This window comes from Helianthus annuus, chromosome 6 (genome assembly GCF_002127325.2).
Source record: "Helianthus annuus cultivar XRQ/B chromosome 6, HanXRQr2.0-SUNRISE, whole genome shotgun sequence".
NCBI lineage: Eukaryota > Viridiplantae > Streptophyta > Magnoliopsida > Asterales > Asteraceae > Helianthus > Helianthus annuus.
In genome coordinates, this window is record NC_035438.2 from 28,793,737 (window position 1) to 28,812,136 (window position 18,400).

An 18,400-nucleotide genomic window follows, 5' to 3' on the forward strand; every position below is an offset into this window, starting at 1 on the left:
TTGCGATGGGTATATAAGGGGAAACCGTTCGGGGTTTCCCCTCACTTGTTCAAAATTTCAAAAAATTTGCCGGTGAGAGAAAAGAAGTTACTTGTCTTCTCCGATCAATTGTTTGAAGTTTCCGGTGAGGTTTTCTGAGTTTAGTGTTTCTACTCACTTTCTTTCGTTTCTTCGATATTTTCTGATGGCTGAACCATCAAGTCCACACAATGTGGAGGGTGAAAACCCTGAACAGCCGGTAGTGGCGGAGGAAGAAGAGGGGGGGGGGGGCAGCCGGTGGTGGTTTACCGGAGTTAAAGTGGACCAAGAAGACCTTTGATCGTCTGATGCTTGATGTCCAAATGCCCCCTGAATATGGGGCATGTTACCCTTCGGAGGGTGACACCGGTGCCGATGCTCCGGCCGGTTATGTGACCATGTGGGCAGACTTTTTTGGTGACTGTAATCTCCGGTTACCTTTGACTGTTTTTGTTATTGAGGTTTTGGAGTGGTACAAGGTCCACATTTCTCAAATGAGTCCGTTTGGTATGATCCGGATTCGAAATTTTGAATTCACCTTTCGTGCTCTTGGCATAGAGCCTACCGTTGGAGATTTCCGCCGGTTTTATCAAATGACGGTGTCCTTGGGGTTCTTTTCTTTCCGTCAGCGAGAGGGTAGTCCCAAACTGATGACTCCTCCCAAGGGGATGACGAAGTGGAAAATGAAGTTCTTTTACATCAAGGCTGCTGCGATTGTTGGCAATATGACGTTTCGGAATGTGACCGATACGATCATATCAGAGACCATTGCAGTCCCTAGCATGAAGTCGGTGGAGTGGTTCCCGCAGTTGCAGACCATTGAGTCGGTGAAGCTGAGCAACACACAGTTGTGGGTGTTGCGCATGATGCTCACAAGGAGGAACAAGAAGTCAAAGCCCGTGGTGCGGGAGAAAAGTGGTGGTACGTACTTTTCATTTGTTTAACTTTCTTATCCCCGTATACGTTACTGAGTTGTGCGTTTGCTATCAGAGGATGCTCCCTTATGGAGGATGTTTGCCCCGGATTTCCAGGGTCAGGTGGAAATAGTTGTTTGTGCGGATGGCGAGGAGGAGTTTAATGTTATCATTCGAGATAACTTCCGGGTGCCTACTGAGGCCGCATTAGCAGTTGAGTTGCCGCGGGGCAAAGGTATGTTTAGGAATCCTTTATTCTTGTGATAACAATAATGGTTGCACTGACTCACCTCTTGTATGGTTTTCATGCAGGTGATCTTGGGGCCTTAGGGGACCCTGATGCGAAGGGTGTGCCTAAGAGGCAAACGGTGAAAGGCGTGCGCTTTCGCCAAAAGAAAATACCGGAGGTCACTGTTGTGCCTCATCTGGTACCGCAGGCGGCAGGTATCTCTCACTCTTCTTTCCGTAGATCCTTGGATTATGTGATAGTATCTGATACCCTTGAGGGTTTGGGTACAGCTGCGGGCTCACAGTCTGGTGCTGGGAAGAGGCAAGTAGAAGAGACGGCCGCTGGTGCCGGTGGACCGAAACGTCGGAGGTTGCAGTCTAAGAGGACTGGTCCGACATCAAAGAAACCTGCGGGTACTGTTGGTAAGTGTTGTATTGCTTGTCGCAAGTGTTATGTACAACTTGTGTTTTGATAGCTATTTGACTTTGTTTTGCAGAGCTTCAAGATAAAGATTTTTCTATCTTTGATGCTCCGTTGTCACCTCCGCATGCCACGGGTGCAGGTGCGGGTGCGTCAGAGGAACCTTCGGCACCCTTTGTCAAGGTGGTGCCTGATTCGACCGTGCAAACGGAGGGTACCGCAGAGAAGGTCGCGACCCAGATATTCGATACCGTTGATTCGTCCAACAATCTGATCTCTCCCAATGAGGGTGATAATTTGGGTCTGCGGTTTTCTGATTCTGGGAAGCAAAAGTCTGATGCTGAGCCGCAAAAAACTGATGCTGAGGTGCGGCAGCATGATGCTGAACCACAGAAGTCTTCTGCTGGTGAGAAGGGTACCGGTTCGTCTGTCGGTGGTGCGGGTTATGATGGGCCTCCAATTCAGCCTGGGGAGTCTGAATTGGAGTATTATTATCGCACCTATACCCAGGGTCGAAGTACTGTTTATCACCGACCCCCTTGGACTGTTATGCAGGGGGATGATATTTCCAACGACCCCTCTGCGTGCAAGGAGATTCTGGGTGGTTTGGGCACCCCCTTTGAAGCAGAACGTGCCCGTGCCGCCCCCCCGTGAGTTGCGCATCAATCAACTTTCCACCTTGCTAGTAGGAAGTTCCATAGTGGCTAACGCCATTTTGGAAGACTACAAGGTGTTAGGCCGCAGAGAGGAGGAAGCTGCTCGCATGCGGGCCGAAGCGGAAGAGTTGATCAAGGCTGCTCGTGCGGGTGCGGAGTAGCTTGAGAAAGATAGAGCTGCGTTTGAGAAGCAGAAGCAGACCTCGGAGTGGGCTGCCACTGCTCAGCTGAAACAGGTTCGTACTCTTGCCAAACTCCTTTCTGATGAACGCAAGAGCTGGAACGAAAAGTTGTCCAATGAGCGCAAGAAGTGGAATGAGTCTTGGGCTAAGCAAAATGACAATTTGTTCCGTGCTCGGCAGGAGTTGACGAACGCCAAGGCAGCGAACGTTGCCTTGGGTAGAGAGAAGGCTGCAGCTGAGGCAATTGCGGTTAAAGCGCAGCAGGCGGAGGCCGGGGCCATAAAGGCTTTTGAAGAGGCCAAGGAAGCCGGGGCGCGTGCTGCGAAGGCCCTGGAGGAGGCCGAAGAGAGGGAGAGCCGTTCTTCCAAGGCTCTTGAAGAGGCGAATGCTGAGCGCATTCGTTTAGATAAAGTTGTTGCCAGCCTTCAGGTATGACTTGTTACCTTTGTTTTATATTTCTCTGCTTTTTGAGAATGTTTACTGAGTAAACTGTTTCCTGCTCTTTGACAGGCTGAGGTTCAGACCCGGGAGGTCGCGGTCACTGACCTCACAGCCCGCATGACTGCAGCGGAAGAGCGGGCCAATGTTGCCGTTGAGGCCAGAGATGCTCTGACCTCTTCGTTTAACCAACTGGAGGCTGACCGTGAGTGGATGCGGAGTCACGGTATCGCGCGTGTAAGTATCCCTTACCTTTATATTTGCTTGGATTAGTATCCGAGACTTATCCTTTGTTTACTGCAGATTGTTCAGGCTATCATGGACGCGCCTGAGACTGCAGCTGGTTTGGACTTGGTCAAGCAGCGTGCTCGTGACGCTGGTTTTAAAGCTGGTTATAACTGCTGCATTTCCCATATGAACGTCATGTCTGTAGGCGGTGTTATCGAAGAGCGATCCAGCTTTCGGGACGTGGATACCGAAGGTCGCCTGAACGCGGTCGTAGCCTCCTTTTATGATACGTCCCTCTCTTGTGTGGAGAAGTTGGACGACTGCTTAGAGGCTGCGGATTACGTTGATCGGCTGCGGATGCTGTATGCTGATGCCGAAGAGGAGGATCCCGCTGGTGGTGCTGGAGATGACGCGGGTACCAGCGGTACGAAATAGGGTTTAGGTTGGCAAGTGTGCCCCCTTTTTGTTTTCCTCTTGTATATACTAGGAACTTTATGTAAATCCATTAAGCATCGCGTGGGTGCTTGAATTTTTTGAATATAAAGTTTTTTGTTCAGTTTGTACAAGTGTTTTTAATTCTTGCATGTTTGAGCGTATGTATGCAGAACTTTACCCATTTGTGAATGGGGTCCAGTATACTCCATACTCTTGTCGTATGAGTACGCGTCAATTCTGTTATTTACCCCGTTGGGGTTTTAGAATTGTGTAAGCTTTGTAAAAGCTTATATATCCGGAACTCTACCCATTTGTGGATGGGGTCAAGTATACTCCATACCTTTGTCGTATGAGTACGCGTCAATTCCGTTATTTACCCCGTTAGGGTTTTAGAATTGTGTAAGCTTTGTAAAAACTTATATATCCGGAACTCTACCCATTTGTGAATGGGGTCAAGTATACTCCATACCTTTGTCGTATGAGTACGCGTCAATTCCATTGTTTGCCTTTTTGGGCTCAGGAATTGTGTTAAGTGTTAACAAAACTTATTTATCCGGCCGGATAAATATGCAAGTCTTTTTGCCTTTTGCTGGCCTATTACAATATTTGTGTGTGGTTACCGCTTTGTATGGGTATCGCGAATGAAGATTTTGCCAATCTGTTTTTGGGATACCGCAAAGTGGAACACGCATTTGTAATAGTAGTAACAAACAACAGTGTATAAAATTGCTTATTTATTTATTTGCCAATGGCCTGCGGCCCGATATGGTACATAGAAAATGTAGGAACATGGCTTACATATAACAGCGTCGAAGCTGTTGTGCGTTCCATGTTCGTGCGATAGGTTCGCATTCTAACGTTTGTAATTTGTATGCGCCTTTCCCTAAGACCTCTTTGATGAGGTATGGTCCTTCCCACTTGGGGGCAAGTTTGCCTGGGCGCTCAGCATTAGATGCTTCGTTGTCGCGTAGGACGTAGTCTCCTGGATTGAAAGTACAAACGCGGACGCGCGTGTTGTAGTACTTTTCAAGTTTGGATTTATATTTGGCCTCGTTGATGGCCGCGTTTTCGCGCCTTTCTTCCAAGAGGTCCAAATCGATCCTGCGTTCTGTGATGTTGTCTAGTTTTTCAATAGCCAACATTCTAGGGGAGGGGAGACCTACTTCCGCGGGGATCACCGCTTCTGAACCGTAGACTAGGCTGAAGGGTGTTTCCCCATTGCTTGTTTTTGGGCTAGTACGGTGAGCCCATAGGATACTTGGGAGTTCATCGACCCAGCCACGCCTGGCTGTTCCCAACCTTGCTTTGATGCCCTCGACTAGGCTTTTGTTGATACTCTCAACTTGTCCGTTTCCTTGCGGATGTGCCACGGATGAGAATATGTGTTCAACGTGTAGTTCTTTTAGCCATTTTTGAAATTCGTCAGCAGCAAAGTTGGTGCCATTATCGGTGACAATGCACATTGGTAAACCGAAACGGCAGATGATGTGTTCCCAAATGAATTTTCTTGTTATCATAGCAGTGGTTGAGGCGAGCGGTTTTGCTTCTACCCATTTTGTGAAGTAATCAACCGCTACTATGATAAATTTGACCGCACCCGGAGCGTCAGGGAAAGGTCCCACAACGTCAATTGCCCATTTCTGAAAGGGCCATGCGGTTGTGATGGGGACTAAGTTGTTCTTTGGCCGCAAAGTTTTTGGAGCATGACGTTGACAGTCGATGCATTTGCGCAACTCTTTGACGGCGTCAAGGTGCATGCCGGGCCAGTAATACCCGACATTCATGAATTTGGCCACTACCATGCGCGGTCCAGCATGTATGCCACATATGCCCTCGTGTATCTCTCGGATGAGGTATGTGGCATCCTGGGGGTTGACGCATCGTAGTAGTGGTCCTAGGTATGATTTGCGGTATAAGATACCGTCTCCCATTTGATAATGGCACGCTTTGTATTGTAGCTTGCGTGCCTCTGACTTGCTTTCGGGAGTCACACCTGATTGCAGATATGCGATGATAGGTGTCATCCATGATGTTGTACCATATTGAATGACGTTGACTTGGCGCAGGGGTACCGAAGGATTTTGTAGAATTTTGATGCGTATCTCCTTTGCCAAGTGCTGGAAGCTGGTGGATGCAAGTTTTGATAGTGCATCCGCGGACTTGTTTTCACTTCGATTAATATGTCGGATATTGAACGAAGCGAATTGGGATGTTAGTTGCAGGGCTTGCTCGAGATAGAGGATCATGATATCCCCTTTTGCGGCATAGTCGCCGCGTATTTGTCCTGCAACCAACAGAGAGTCGACGTGTGCTTCCAGATGTTGCACGCCGAGTTTGACTGCTAAACGTAGTCCTGCCAGTAGGGCTTCATATTCGGCCTCGTTATTTATGCTTTTGAAATCGAGGCGGATGGCATATGTAAGCTCTTGGCCATCAGGGCTGACGAGTCGCAGACCTGCGCCCGCACCTTCCTCGTTGGAGGCACCGTCGGTAAATAGTGCCCAAGTTTCTGAGGAAGATGGCGTTGGTGCAGGGTTTTGTGCTTGTTCGCATTCTTGGATGCGATTCACCGGTACTTCGGCAGCGAAATCAGCTAAGATTTGGCCTTTTATCGCGGGGCGCGGTTTGTAGTTCAACGTGTGCGCGCCCAGCTCTATTGCCCATTTTGCTAATCTCCCAGAAATGTCAGGTTTGGATAGGATCGGGCCGATCCTTTAATTGGTTAGCACCGTGATGACATGGTTCGCGAAGTAGCGGCGCAACCTTCTTGATGCGTGCACTAGTGCTAATACCAATTTTTCCATTATTGAGTACCTTGTTTCTGGGTCGTTGAGCATCTTGCTGATGTAATAGATGGGTGTTTGAACCCCCTCCCGCTCCACTATCAATACCGCACCTACCGCGTTGTCCGCGGCAGATAGGTATAATATGAGTGGCTCCTCCTTGCGTGGTGCGGTTAAGGTTGGGAGTTGTATCAAACATTCCTTCATTTCCCAGAAGGCGTTTTCGGCCTCTGCGGTCCACTGGAATTGTTCTTTCTTTAAACAGTTCGGCAGGGTTTTGATGAAAGGATAAGACTTAGCTGCATGGTTGGCTAAGAATCTGTTGAGTGCCGCTAGCCTGCCGGCTAGTCGTTGCATATCTTTCATCGATGAAGGCGATGGCATGCGCTCGATCGCCTGGACTTTCTCCGGGTTTACCTTGAATCCATCTTTTGTCACGATGAACCCAAGGAATTTGCCTTCCTCCATTCCAAACGAGCATTTCCCTGGATTGAGCTTTATGTTAACGCTTCGCAGAGTCTGGAATGTTCTTTCAATATCTGTGAGCATGGTATCTTCCTCCATGCTCATGACGACTAGGTCGTCCATGTAGATTTCGACACTTTTGCTTATTTGGCCGCGGAAAGTGTCGTTCATCAGCTTTTGATAGGTTGCGCCCGCGTTGCGCAACACAAACGGCATTTTTGTATAACAGTAATTCCCGGTGGGAGTGCGGAATGCCGTTTTGTCTTCATCCTCGATCGCCATTTGGACCTGATGGTACCCTTTGTAGCAATCGAGGAAACACTTCCATCTGAATGGTGCGAGATTATCGACCTTTTCGTCGATTTCTGGAAGTGCGTAACAATCCTTGGGGCAGGCTTTGTTAAGGTCTTTGTAATCGACGCACATGCGCCAGCCCCCGGATGGTTTTTCTACCATAACTGGGTTGGATAACCAAGTCTGGTATTTGACTACCCGCAGGATGCCTGCGGAGAGCAGTTCTTCGACTTGCTCTTGCATCGCCTGATTTTTAGCGGACCCAAGGTGGCGTTGGCCTTGGATCACCGGTTTGATACCTGGTGAGGTATTCAAGTGGTGTTGCGCAATATCACGCGGGACCCCTGTCATGTCTGCGGGTGTCCATGCGAAAATATCTTGGTTCCCGAAGAGAAGCTGCTTCAGGTGCGCTCTTGTGGTCGGGGACAAGGCGTGACCCAATGTAACCTTTTGCTCTGGGTATCTCGCGTTGAGAACCCATTTCTCTGGTTGGTTGCTGGGGGTAGGCCTTGCGACCTTGGTCGGACGTAGTTCGTCCGTCATCATGACGTCTTTTCGTGCGTAGATTATCGCGACCCCCGATTCGGTTGGAAAACCGACAGCAGAGTGGGGGACGGATGTAATCATATTGAAATCGCCTTGGGATTCTCTCCCAAGGAGTACGTCATATCTGGAGGTGTGAGGTAAAACCATGAAGTTTACCTCTTCTATTCTTGTGTGTCTGCCGCTGGTAAGACGCACAGGAAAAGTGATCTGGCCCAGGGGAAAGACAGTTTCCCCTGCGAACCCGGCCAATGGGTAATCTACTGCTTGCAACCGATCTTTGTCCTCCTGGTCGAACTGGTTGAAGCATTGTTCATAGATTATGTCAGAAGTACTGCCCGGGTCGATGAATAGACGTTCGGTGCAGTAGTGTGCCAGTTGGCCTGTAATAACGACGGCGCGCCTGTCGCGCGGTCCGCCTCGGACTTTTGGAAAGACGACTTGCTCGTCTTTCCAGGCACTGTCCGGCCTTCTCGCCGCTTTGCGCGGCCTATCTTTGCCTCCGTTAATCATGTGCGTGGAGGCCACGTACATGGTCTTCTTCTCGGAGGAGGTGCCTTCGCCATGAGGGGTGATGCGCTTGGTGGGTTTTTGTCCACCTGGCAAAAGATGTTGCAGTTTCCCCTCTTTTAAGGCTCGCTCAATCTCCAGCCGGAGACTGATGCAGTTGTTTGTGGTGTGGCCCGAGTCCTTGTGGTACTCACAATAGAGTGTGAGGTCCTGATTTTTCTTGGACTTCATTGGTTGGGCCGGTCGTAAGAGCTGTGCGTCCGTAAGAAGGACTTCGCTTGGCGACACAGTGATCTTGGTCCAGTTGCGGTCCCGAGAATCTTTCTTTGGGGCCCGGTTGTCCCGTTGGGGATTGTAGTTCCTTGGGTCAAACGGGTTGGTCCGCGGGAAGTATGGTTTGGAAATATCGTGATTTCCAATGTCACGGTTGCGTTTGTTGTTATGCTTGGACCCTTGGTGGGAGGTTTCGGCTTGGGGATGTGCCTTTGCCACATGCGGTTCGAGAGACCGCTGCGTTTGGGCGTATGTCTTAACCTCGACCATGACATCTTCCCATTTTTTAGGCAAACCCTCCTTGCCAGAGATGGTCATGACCATCTGCCTGTCCCTAACGGCCTTGATGAAATGGTTCCGTGCCATTTGGTCTTGCACGTCACCTATCTCTAGGCACTCTTTATTGTACCGGACGACGAATGCTTCTAATGATTCGTCGTCCCTTCGCCAGATGTTCATGACGTCCAACGAGTCACGTATGTGACGTCGTTGTTGGCTGAAATGAGTGAGGAACTTTGCGTGCAAGTCCTCGAATGAGGCCAGTGATCCCACTCGCAAAGAATCGAACCATGCCCTGGCCAGGCCCGTGAGGGTCTGGGGGAAAAAGTTGCACCAGGTGGGTTCGTCCCACAGGCCGTTGCACCCTGCGCCCATGAAAACGTTCATGTGGTCGTCCGGGTCGGACGAACCGTTGTATTTTTCCCGACACTGAATGGAAATTTTGTTGTGGTAACATGGGCGTGGGCAATTCGCGGGGCGAATTTGGAATTTTCGGCCGCAGCTTTGGGCCTGTATGGCTGGTTCTCAGGGCGTTTTGAGGCCCTGAGGTATGTGTTGCGGGGATGAGTGGGAGGGACATAGTTGCGTCCTCCCGGTCTGCTGTTGGTGTCATGCGAATCCCCGATATATGTATGGTCGTCCGGGTCGGTACGACCATACCCTTCGGTATATGGTTGCGGGCCCAACCGGCTCTGAATTCCAGAGCCATGTCGGGATGCTGACCGTCGTCTGTCCTCAACGTGAGGACCTAGGCGGGTATGCACTGATCCCCTGGTGTGGGACCCGTATGCGGAATCATCTTCGTTGATTGTGTGGATCGAGCAGTAAGATGATCCGCGGTCTTCACGTCTGCTTCTCGAAGCTGGACGTGAATGTGCCCTGCCTTCGTATTGTAAAATACGATCGGCAGGGGTGTGCGGTGCTGGGGTTGGCCCAGCTTGTATGTGCGCTTCCGCACAAGCGCGGTTGTATGTTGCGGCCAGCAGGGTGGCCTGTTGGTCATACCAGATGTGGGGGTCCATGTTCGGGGGGATCACAGATGCGTACTGTGATAAGTCGTGTCCGAACGTTAGGAATGGACCCCTTTGCGTTGATGTGCCGATATGGCCCGGATTCGGTTCCGGTGGGGTACTCCCCACATTTCCTGGGTTGGTGGGGAGTGGATTATCCCCTGTAGTATTGTTTTGGTGATCAGTCATGATTTTGAGAGAGGACAAAGGATGATCGAAAAAGTGCTAAGAGTAGCGGTGGGCGCCAATGATGAAACAATGGTTAACCGGGCAGGGTTAACTCACTGGTCTCGTCAAGAAGGGTTAATCCCTTCCTCCCGAGGATCGCTGGCTGGATCACCGGTGGGTTGATCTCCTGCACAAGGAAACAAACCGTGACTCGTAACAAGGAGGATGGGGTGGGGGGTGCTCCTTGTTACCACTCTCCGGCGTGAGAATCAGTAGTTTGCTTGGGAAGCAAAGTAAGATAGTAGTAGTAGTGAGAGAGTTGTGAAGAGATACCTCAAACCTGGTTTGGGGTTGGTATTTATAGCCGAGGAGTGAAGGAGGAGGTGGATGGATAGACTGACGGCATGCTGCACCTTTGCAGGTGTGTCAGACATGTCGGCCGTTGAGACGACGCCACGTCAGTCTGTCGCTTCCGTAGATCTGACAGGTGACTGCCATTGGTTCCACTTGCACTGTGGTGTCAGTCCCACTTGTTGAGCGTATAGGATGCGGTGCTAGCCGCATCGCTGGCTGCGGTAACATCTGATGTTATCACGTCTCTTGCTAGTGATCAAGAAATACGCGAGATGCGGTGCTGGCCGCATCGTCGCCTGTGGTGACTATTGCTGTTGTCCAGCTTCCTTGTATTGATAGAAGTGTTCACTGGACGCGGTGCGAGGCCGCATCGCTGCGAATACTTCCGTTTTCATATACCAGATGTGATGCTATGTCGCATCACTTTACCGTTCTCATGTTCCATGTAAGTCCTCCTTCGTTACTAGGTAGATTGGATTCACCCCTTGTGTCAATGCGTTCTCGCATGGGCACAAGTAGGTTGTTAACTGGTGGGGGTTTTGATAAGGGTAATGGTCACTCGCGGTCGATGCTGACGCGAGATCTGGGACCATACCCCTTCAAAACTCAAGAAACATTTCTAAAAAAAATAGGAAATGTAATATACATATGTTTGAACATTTTTAAAAAAGAAACACAAAAAAACACCAAGTAGTTTTTTTTTTAAAAAATGTTACAAAATTTCAGGTTACATAATATATATGTCCAAAAAAATGTAACATACAAATTTTCAACATTTTTTTTAAAAAAAATAGTAAGCGTTTTTTTACATTTTTTTTCATAAATAGGTCCGTGTACATTTACATTACATTCCCTATTTTTTTTAGAAAAAAATAAAAATGTTACTAGGGTTTATTTGGGTTTTCTCAACTCACATGGGTTTTCGATTTATCTTTCCCCTATGTATGTATATATATATATATATATATATATATATATATATATATATATATATATATATATATATAGGACCATGATCAGGAGAGAACGCCTCAAAGTGTGAGAACGGTGAGAACGATTCTCAGCCACAAGATCTTAGTGGTTTGTGGCTGAGATTGATGCGGTGACATTTTTGTAAATAATAGGGGTCTTGTAACTACCAGGAGGGGTAAAATAGGAAGATCCAAACAAAGGTGCACATGCTAATCACATGCCATTTTCCCCCATCATATTTAAACGACAATAACTTTTTTGTACGTGATTATTTTTAAATTACACTATAAAACTCAGCGTTTTTTATCTTTCCAACGAGTATACTATTGATATACTTTTCGAAAAAAAAAATTAACTGGGTTTTATGGCGTTTTTCTGAACTGAGTGTTTTATGGCGTTTTAGACTAGGTATTTTAATGGCGTTTTTCTGAACTAGGTGTTTTATTGCGTTTTAACTAGGTATTTTCATGGCGTTTTTCTGAACTGAGTGTATTATGGCGTTTTCAACTGAGTTTTTCATGGCTTTTTTTTTTGAACTGGGTGTTTTATTGTGTTTTTACAGTACAAATTAGGATTTTTCTGAGCTAAAAAAATATTAATTTAGGCTGATGGCTCAAAAAATGGTTTTTTGAGCTGGCGTTTTAACTGGGAGCTGGCTCAAAACATGGTTTTTTTTTAGCTGTTTTAATTTATAGCTCAAAAAAATAGTTTTTTGTTATGGCGTTCTCGGAGCTCAAAAAAATGGTTTTTTTGAGCTGTTGCAATTTATAGCTCAAAAAAATAGTTTTTTTTGTTATGGCGTTTTAATTGTGAGCTATATGGCTAAAAAAATGGTTTTTTTTTTGAGCTGTTGTACATTATAGCTCAAAAAATAGCTTTTGAGTGTTTTATGGCGTTAAAAAATGTTTTTTTTTTTTGAGATGTTGTAAATTATAGCTCAAAAAATAGGTGTTTTATGGCGTTCAAAAAATGGTTTTTTTGAGCTGTCGTAAATTATAGCTCAAAAGCTTTTGAGTGTTTGGCGTTTTTCAGAACTGGGTGTTTTTATGGCGTTTTATTTGAACACCCAGTTCATGTGAGTGAGTTTTTTGACAATATTACCCCTTAGTGTAATTTAACATCAATGCCACATGTCACCACCAAAATCGTTCTCACTATTCTCACACTTTTCACCGTCCTCTCTAAATCCTAACCCTATATATATATAGGTGGGGGTTAGGTTTTTTTAGGGTTTTTTTTAGCTATTTTAGGTTGTGTTCACATTGGTTCTCAAGGTTCTCACAAAAGCTAAAAACTAAAACCCCCACCCCCCTCCCCAAAAAACCTAACCCCCCTCCCCCAAAAGCTAAATGCTAAAAACTAAAACCCCCACAAAAACCTAACCCCCCCCCCCAAAAAAAAAAAACCTAACCCCCCCCCCACCCCCCTCAAGCTAAAATGCTAAAAACTAAACCCCCAAAAAACCTAAAAAAATCCAAAAAAATCTAAAAAAATCTAAAGTTTTTTTTTTAATATTTTTTATGCTCAAATCGCTACTTTTAGTGGCAAAAAAATTTAAAATTTTTTTTTTCTTTACTTCGAAAAGTAGCAATTTTTATATAAAAAATATTAAAAAAAAATTTGTGTGATTTTTAGCTATTTTTAGGCATTTTTGGTGTGTTCACATTGGTTCTCGCGGTTCTCACAATAAGAGGTGGTTCTTGCATGATCTTCTCCCTATATATATATATATATATATATATATATATATATATATATATATATATATATATATAGAGGCCGGTTAACGTACAATACCTCTTATCATACATTATGTACGCGATGCCCTCAGCCGTACGATCTTTAATCGATCAAACGCGAGCGAAACTAATTTAAATGATTAAATTAATTATTTTAATATATCTAAATCATACCAGGAAGGTTAAACGTCATTGCGAGGTCATAAATCTCTGTAATTGACCGATGATAGTTCAAAATCAAACCCTAAATCAAATTCAAAAACCTAAAAATCTTCTTCCCCAACCTCCCTTAGTTCCTTTTAGTGCGATATCGATAATAAGAACTACTAATTTGGGGGTTGTAAGGGTCAAACAGAAGAAGACTGACAATGATCGACCAACAAACGAAGAAGATGAACAGTAACACACACACAGATTTTTCACATGCGATATTCAATTTTCCACATGCGATTCTACACACCCCATGTCATTTTTCACATTACCGCATGCTAGCCATTTTTTCACATGCGATATTCAATTTTCCACATGCGATTCTACACACCCCATGCCATTTTTCACATTACCCCATGCCATTTTTTCACACGCGATATTCAATTTTCCACATGCGATTCTACACACCCCATGCCATTTTTCACATTACCCCATGCCATTTTTTCACATGCGATATTCAATTTTCCACATGCGATTCTACACACCCCATGCTATTTTTCACATTACCCCATGCTAGCCATTTTTTCACATGCGATATTCAATCTTCCACATGCGATTCTACACACCCCATGTCATTTTTCACATTACCCTATGCCATTTTTTCACATGCGATATTCAAATCTTCCACATGCGATTTTGTCCATCTACACACCCCATGCCATTTTTCACACTACCCTATGCTAACCATTCTTTCACATGCGATATGTATTGAATTCGCACCAGATCTGCACCTGATCGAACGGCTGGGATGATCGCGTACGTATCGTAAGATAAGCGCATTTGTATTTTACTCTTTACCTATATATATATATATATATAGGGTAAGGTTCATGCGAGAACCACCTTTATTGCGAGAACCGCGAGAACCAATGTGAACACAACCAAAAATAGCTAAAAAAAACCTAACCCCACCCCCCCCCCCAAAAAAAAAAAAAAAAAACCTAAACCACCCCACCCACCCACCCCCCCCCCCCCCTAAAAAAAAAAAACTAACCCCCGCCCCCCCAAAAAAAACCTAACCCCCCACCCCACCCCCCCCCCCTAAAAAAAAACCTAAACCCCCATCCCCCACCCCCCAAAAACCTAAACCCCCTCCCCACCCCCAAGCTAAAAATGCTAAAAACTAAACCCCCAAAAAACCTAAAAAAATAAAAAAAAAACACACAAATTTTTTTTTTTAATATTTTTTACATTAAAATCGCTACTTTTAGTAGACAAAAAAATTTAAATTTTTTTTGGCTACTAAAAGTAGCGATTTTTTGATAAAAATATTAAAAAAAAATGTGTGTTTTTTAGCTATTTTTAGGTATTTTTTGTTGTGTTCACATTGGTTATCGCAATAAACGGTGGTTCCTAACGGATCCTTCTCCTATATATATATATATATATATATATATATATATATATATATATAGGGTAAGGATAGTGTAAAAATGGCCTAATGTGTGAGAAGTGTATTATAACACTATATATAATACTATATAACACCATATAAACACCGTATAACAATATGTGTGACAACCCGAACATTTCAGGTTAGTATCGTTTAACCTTGTGGTCTCAACGCCTCGTTACTTCCCTTTAAGCGTTACACGTTCTGCGTTTGTATGATTCGGTAACCGTATATTAGTGCATCGGGCCACACTTTAGTGTTCATGTTCGAGTGGGCCGCACCCAAAACCTTTGTGGTCCAGCCTAATTAAATGATTACTTTCACTTGCAACCGAGAGCCTAATTATGAGACCCCAATCCAAGCCGGACCCCACCTCCCTTAATTGTCAATATATTGATTGTTTACTATAAGTTTTGGCAGCCTATTCTACTTGGGCTTAAGCCCATTGTTTCGGCTAGAAGAGAACCGCCCAATTTTACAATCCTATATGAATACGTATTAGAGATCAATATTAGGTTACTTATATCTCAAGTCTAGAACCCTAAAGGTTCTTCCCTGATCGCACGAGTTCTGTGGAGAACCCCCCCCTCCTGTTCGAGATAACATCTTAGTCAATCAGGTTCCTGGTTAGTGTTTCTCACTGATTGACTTTTATGTTGTGTGATATTGTTATGTGTGATCTTTGATATTTTGATAAAGATTTAATGTGTATATGTGTGGGGTATTGTGTAATACATAATTATAGTAAATGACAGGGGGGGGCATGTTCGGTCCAATAGGATAGAGAGGTGAAAATAGTTGTCGGCTTTGGTTGTAGGAAACATCAGGTTATTTATATGAAAATAGGGAAATTTTAGTGGTGGTGACACATGATAACTTGCAAACTAAATAAATTAATGACATGGGCTTGATCTGTGATTAGATGTGTTGATCATCTAGTGGTCCGAGCAAAGGTCCAATAGGGGGGCAGCTTGTGTATTGTGAATAATTAATTGTGTATTGTTAATAATTAATTGTGTATGTTGAATATAATTTGAAATTCGTATGTGTGATCATAAACTGTAAGGTTCAATGTGATCAAGTGTTGGATTGTACGAGGGTTTAGGGCCTACGGCTATAAGGGGTGTTGTTGGATTAGTTGTAGCATACTTGCTCAGGTTATAGAGATTGGTCAAAGGTGGGCCGAATAATTAATAACAATCAACATAAATATGTTGGGCTGGTTAAACAGTAAACTAACGATGGGCTGGGTAGTTTGGATTGAGTTAATGTTGGGCCGGTTGATGTAATATGGTTAATTTAGTTCACTGATCTTATGTTGAATATTAGTTGATTGGGTTTAGTGTATTGATTTGGGCCGCACAGTTGGTTAAATGGGTTAGATAGTAGATTTACATTATGACAAATGATTTCATAAACAATATGATGTATGGGATTGATAGGTTGAATACATGACGAACCGGATGGGACTATATATTAACCGGATGGACTTGGGCCATCCGGATCGGTTCTATAGTGTTAATGGCAATCCGGTTAGGGTTAGATAACCGGATTGGGATTGTTGATTGGATCGGACCTTGTAACTTGATTGAGCTACTCGATACTGTGTACTATTGGATCAACTGTTTGAATAATCATTGTTCTTGCTTGAGTTGTTGCTTAACTGTTATACGTGCCATACGTGACAATCACTGATGTGATCTATGTGTAAACAAACTGTAAAACTGATCATTACCAAACACTCTCCTAGGTCGCGAGTATTGAATAAATTAACAAGTGAAATATTCTGCCGAGCAAATCAAGGTGAGTTCATTGCATTTCTCTAAGCATGCGTCCCGGTGGTCTGGGACAACTGGTAAACATTCGGAAGGGAAACATTGGGTAAACAACTTAATCGGTTTTGGTTATTGCCTGGAGGGCAATGGAGGTATTTAGTTGATAGCGCTATTAGGTGGGAAACCTCACACCGGGCCGTAAGGACGGGCGTGAACTAATTATCTGGGTATGGCTATGGTTGTTAGAGGCACACTCCTTGGATACATATGGGCACTCTCCCTAGGGTATCTAACGAAGGCAACATAGCAAACGGTCGTTAAGGGGTACCCACTCCCCGGATACATATGGGCACATTCCCTAGGGTATCTAGCATGAGCAACATTGTATCGCAGTGTTAAATCGTATTAACATACATATGGTAACATAACTTGTTAACAAAACCTTGAACTCACCAGCGTAGTCTGACACACTTGTTGCATGCTTGTAGGTAATTATTGAAGGAACTTGGGAGCTTGCCGTCTGATGCTGCTGGAGTGGTTGTGGTCATGATAAACAATTACATTGATTTGGTTTCGATACATTTACACACTTATACATTTATGCTTCCGCTCAATACTTTGGTTTTGGTTTAACTTTTCAAACGATACATTTCTTTCAATTGGGTATTTCAATACATTATAACTTGCGTTTGATATGATTGGTGGCTCTTTGTTGGATCGTTGCACCTCCAATAGGGACATGCCCTAGGTGGTTATTTGGGGGTGTGACAGTTTGGTATCAGAGCCACTGGTTATAGAGAACTCGGTTTTAAAATGTTTTCATAAAACCAGACTATAACCGAATTGATCCAAACGATGACCATGACACTCAGCTTCAGATTGCAAGGTTCGTTCCTCATTAGTTTACACATTATATGCCTAGTAAACGTAACTATATTTATAGCATACACGATACGACATGATAGACATCATGACACATTGATAGTGTAACATAACGCTTGCATCTAGTAAATCCTAATCTTGTTGGTAGTGCATATTTTGTGTTGATTGGGGTGGGAGAAACTTCAAACATAAGTTAAGAAGCATCGAGAGGAGCATGCAAACCGCCTTATTATCATGGGTGCACACATAATAATAACGCGTGGTGCATGCAAATCCCAATGAGGCTTAACGAGTGTAAGAGGGGTTCTTCCCTGTTTGTGTATGAACATGGTAGTTAATCGTCCCTAACGTGATAAGCCTGAACACTTCTCTCGTTCTCGACTCCTAAATTTGTTCCCTTCCCCTATTATAGAACCATGAGTGGACGAGGAAACGGACGTGGCAACATCAGCATGACTCAGGCTGAGTTGACAGATTTAATCAACACCCGTGTGGCTGAGGCTTTAGCAGCCTATCAAGTTGGTCAGCAAGTGCAACCTCAACCCAACCAGCCTGCGTGTACATTCAAAATGTTTATGGACTGTAAGCCACAGACCTTCACCGGGACCGAAGGGGCTGTGGGACTTCTGAGATGGTTCGAGAAAGCAGAGTCCGTGTTTGCTATCTGTAACTGCCCCGCTGGGGACAGGGTGAAATATGCTGCGGGTACCTTGGCGGATGGTGCCCTAACGTGGTGGAATGCCCAAGTGCAGTTGCTGGGCATTGAGGCAGCAAATGCCACAACTTGGGATGATTTTAAAGAGCTGATCAGGGAAGAGTATTGTCCTCGGGATGAGATCCAGAAGTTGGAAAACGAGTACTACGACTTGAAGATGGTTGGATCTGAAATCGAAGCGTATGTGAAGCGATCGTATGAATTGGCCGACATGTGCCCGAACTTGTCCCGGCCTATGTCTCGGAGGATTGAGCTATTCGTCAAGGGGCTGCCTTCGCGTGTAAAGAGTTTGGTCACCGCAGCCCATCTCAATGACTTGACACAAATTGTTCGTTTGACCCACAAGATTGTGGATCAAGAGGTGGAGAGTAACTCGTTACCACCGCGTGTTTCAGCCACTACTACTGCACCCACTGCCACTGCGTCCGCTAATGATAACAAGCGGAAGTGGGATGACTATGACAAAGCATCTAGCGCGGGACAGACTCAGAAAAGGCCAGACAATAGTAGCAACC